At 45.4% G+C, this 4421-nt stretch overlaps 1 long non-coding RNA gene across 1 annotated transcript; it reads left to right on the top strand.

The window, feature by feature from the left end:
• The first annotated feature begins 491 nt into the window (after positions 1–491).
• Positions 492–3489, top strand: LOC140214410 (uncharacterized). The gene is made up of 3 exons (XR_011891351.1): positions 492–714; positions 1565–1703; positions 2707–3489. It is a non-coding gene; the product is annotated as an uncharacterized lncRNA (long non-coding RNA).
• Positions 3490–4421: the final 932 nt, after the last annotated feature.

Below are 4421 nucleotides of genomic sequence, written 5' to 3'. Positions count from 1 at the left end.
CACAGGTTGCCAATCTTCTGGAAAGGAACCGGTTCCCTGCTAGGAGAGGAACCACGGAGAAGTGGTTCTCTCGAGGGTCGCGCGCGGGGGCGAGCATGATGTCGAGGGTTGCTAGGGCAACCGTGGCTGCCGGCTAATCTCGCGCCAGCTGACGAGCCGGCACCTAGACGAGACGAGAAAGAGACGGCAATGGCGGCTCCTTTGGTTGTGTTGCTGGCGAGTGCCGAGAGGCAACGACGCGACGCGTTCGGCATGGCCGAAGAAGAGTTTCGAAGGAATTTTAGGCTCTCCAAAGACACAGTGTGAAGTCTTTGCGATGAGCTGGAAGGACATCTCGGACCTCAAAGATTTCGTGGTGTCGACTCTACGATGAAAGTGCTCTGCGCGCTGCGGTTTTTTGCCACCGGGAGCTTTCAACAGTGCGTCGGGAATGAAGAAGCGATTGCACTGTCGCATCCTTCGGTCAGCCGGATCATTACAGCTGTCGCTAAGGCCATTACGGTTGTGGGCAAAGAAAAAGGATGTGTTGGATTCCCATCCACGGCCTAGAAAGCCGCCGTCAAGGAAGGCTTTCTTAGCCGTGGAAAAATTCCAGGATTTCTAGGATGTGTGGACGGGAGTCTGATAGCCATCGTTCGCCCTAAGAAGCTCGGCCCCGGCGAAACGGAATCGTACTGGAGCCGTAAAGGGTATTACGCCCTCAACTGCATGGTTGTGAGTATTGTTCATTGACAAATATTTTCGATATGTGATTGCGCGAGTGCACGTTGTAAAAAACTTCGTTTCGTTATTTTTCATCAATTGCCGGTAATACTTGCGTTCCTATTCGAGAAAGTAGCGTTTGTGTTGTATATGTAATGACGACTTTGATCTTGGCAATAGAACCCGGCCGCACTTTTTCAGTGCTCTCTAATCACAGTTGAATAGCCTTTTCGATGCTACAATGTAAACACATTACGCGCGACTTAAACCGGAATAGACGCCGTAGCAGTGAAGGGAGTCTTCGTCTGCGAGCGATCCTAACAGAAGAGGAGCCCTTGTGATTCTTATTCGACGTAAAACTAAAGCATTGTGGCCAACAGAGTGTAAACGTGAAAAGGAGCATCCCATCAATGAAAATGGTGTGAGGGAGAATGAGAATGTGTGGACACTCATTTGCTCTAGCTGTTAATACGGCACATGCTGCCACTTCCGCGTTCTTTCGCTTGTAATAGGCACTTTGTCTGGAAAAACAAGAAAAAAAACACAGGTGGCACTCTCTAGCAGAATCTTGTGCAATATGGACGGAAGAAACCAAAGGAATTATTTTGCACATTGTGTAGTGACAGCACGCCATACATGAGCACATGTACACATGCCAACATTGCATTTGTAGGTTAAGATGACATTGTTATCATGCTGATGATTAGTTCAACTGCCTACTGCGTATGTTGATATCTCCTTTTCTGTAATTGTGTTGGCTGACTGAACAGTAACTGATTGGCAAGTAGTGTTGTAAGCAAAAGTTTGTGCCAGATATTTGTCGCAGTGGCATTGACACCTTCTCTTTGCTTTCTCTTACGAGGTGTGTCATGCAAAGCTGAATATCCTGGCAATTGACCCACGGTTTCCGGGATCGTGCCACGATTATTTCGTTTGGAGGCATTCTGCATTTCGCCGCCGCCTCACTCGTGGCCTGTTACTTCATGGAGAAGTCTTGCTTGGTAAGTGCACCTAAAGTAGCAGTGCTTCTTCCACATGTTAAACATACACAGTCAAATAGTTTTGCATCCTAGCAAGCTTTAAGAAAGCGTGATTTGCTAGAAATGTGTTGTGAATGCAGCAGTACCTAATGAACCTGCAGCGACTATCTAGAGAAACATGTCTGTGTTAGAAGGCAGATATTTTTACCAGCATGTATACAACAGCTTACATGTTATTCTGTTTATTTACTTATTAATTTCAATACACTGAATGCCACGTGGAGCGTTACAGGCAGGGGTGTAATTCTACAGAACACGTCGAAATGGCAGTTTTCAAGTATGATGGAAAAGGGTTGGTGACAATGGACTCGGGTAGCTGGTTCCTGGTCACTGTCCTTGGAACGAAGGAATAAGCGTGTGCGTGAAACTTTCGGCATCGACGTTAGTGATCGGTGTAGTATATATTGTAGAATAGTGCAAGTTGCGCTATTTTTCTTTGTGTCACAATGTCTGCAATTTTTTTTGTTGCAGCGACATGTGGTGCTGGAATGATTAGAAAGGATCAAACGGGTAGCTCGAGTTCGGGTACCTTCACGAGAAGAGGTACGAAAGGTAGAGTAAGGATCCCAGATACTGGCAGCATATTCGAGAGTAGACCTTAGAAGTGTTTCATCAAATAACACTTCTGAAGAGAGAAGAGCTAATTAGTTTTAGTGGAGGATGTACATTTAGGGAGAAGCAAATGGGATGAGCGGAGCAGAAAACCACGAGCATGAAATAAATATTACATGTCCAACTTAACCTGAGAATGAGATTTGCAGCCGAGACAACAGGTGAAATTGGGCTTTTCTTTAAAATGAGTCGAACTTTCTTTACAACTTTCTCGGAAGGTCAATGTTCGATAGATATTGCAACAATAAATCCAAGACCCGCTGCTGTTGTAAAAGGGCCCTGGCGTAGACTGTGTTCTTGCATTGTGCCTTAATGTATCCACGTTCGTTCACTAACGTGCAACACTTTACAGGGGACTCTGGGTACCCGCTAGAGCCATGGATCATGACTCCTGTGCCTGGTCACCCAAATCGCCTCACGGCAGAGGGGCGCTGTAATGAGGCACACGCATCAATGCGAAATGCCGTTGAGCGGTGCATAGGAGTCGTTAAGAGCCGCTTCCGATGCCTGCAGAGGTATCGGGTGCTCCACTACTCGCCTCAGAAAGCAGCCACTATTGTTGCAGCTTGTGCAGCGCTGCATAACCTCTGCCTTGCAGCAGGCGTGCCTCTGCCAGACGACCCAGGTGACGACGGTGCACATGACGACAGCGCACAGGAGCCAGCCCAGGCACAAGTGCCGCTTCAAGTACAGGTGCCACCGCAGGCGCACCCTGTACAGCCTTGTCGAGCTTTGTTTCAAAGAGGCCGTGCGGTGCGTGAATCCATAGTTGGTGTGTTTCGGCTGCCCAGAAATTTGCGCATTGCCTACCTGCAAAGTGTGCGCTGGCGCATTCGCTGGCAAATGAGGCGGAGACATGTGCCGGTGTAACATGTTTTATTTTTATTTTCATAAAAGTAAATAGGCCGTGCACTTCAACATAACACATTGCGTGTGCTCACATGTGGCTAATCATAGTATGCTGCATACTGCAGCAGTGAAAAGCACATGATTTGTCTATGTTGAGCATGACAGATACACATGCAGTGACAAATAACCATGTGCCATTATGTTACTCCTTTGCTTTGTTCACTGTGCTTTTGAATATTGTCTCGCCAGGGAATTTTCTTTAAATAAAGGTTATTTCCAAGGTGAATGGCAACCAATCTTGCATTGTTGAATATTGCTTTGCAATGCCTATTTTACTGTGCAGTATGCATTGTTCCAAAGCTGGAGATGTCTGTTCATGTGTGACACGCAAGAGCAGCATGAGTTACACAGCAACTGAAATGTCGTCAGCAATCTGTATAGCACATATTGAAACGTATAGCAACAAACGAGACATGTCAAGCACTTATTGGAGCAGGATTTCTTTAAATAGCAGACACTCATGCTTACTACTACTTTGTTTAAACTCAAGAGTTGCTTCAACATTGCATTTCTTGCAGACATGATTTCACATAATGCTCGTAATTGCTGCTTAACAAGGTGCAACAATATAGACAAAATCATCACAATGAAACATTTCTTTATTTATTCATTTTATTAATTGGGTACCTGCTTCGCCATTTAGGCATTACAGCAGGGAGGGTACAACTCATATAAATGAACACTCAGAGTTACACTCATAAAACATGGAAGAAATCATCATTTGAACAAATACAGACAGTGTCAGGTGGTAGAGTATTCCAGTCTCTTATAGTACGAACATAGAAAGAGTAGCGGAAAGCGTCGCTTTTAACCCTTTATTGCATGGCGTCCCATATTTGGCACATACCGGTTACCATTCTTTTTCGCGTGTGTGAGATTCCCAGTTGAGAATGTGATACCGTCAGAGTAAATCTCGTAGTTATGCGCACTTATTATGGGCAAGTGCTGCCATCTCTTGAGTGATGCGCAAAACAGAGGTGAAGTAGATTTTGGGATGCGACGTGAAACTCTGAGGGGGCAAACACGAGCAATTGGTTTTTTTTTTCTCTGAAAAGTTCGACCGCAGAAAATTAGAAAAATTATTTTGGCATATTTTTTGGCCTCGCCAATTCAAGGCAGTTACTAGTTTTCTCAATTTTGCCTGCAACTACAGCAGAG

The sequence above is a fragment of the Dermacentor andersoni genome, unplaced genomic scaffold (assembly GCF_023375885.2).
Source record: "Dermacentor andersoni unplaced genomic scaffold, qqDerAnde1_hic_scaffold ctg00000033.1, whole genome shotgun sequence".
NCBI classification, from domain to species: domain Eukaryota; kingdom Metazoa; phylum Arthropoda; class Arachnida; order Ixodida; family Ixodidae; genus Dermacentor; species Dermacentor andersoni.
The sequence above is the reverse complement of the archived record's forward strand: the minus strand, read 5'-3'. Positions and strand labels throughout refer to the sequence as shown.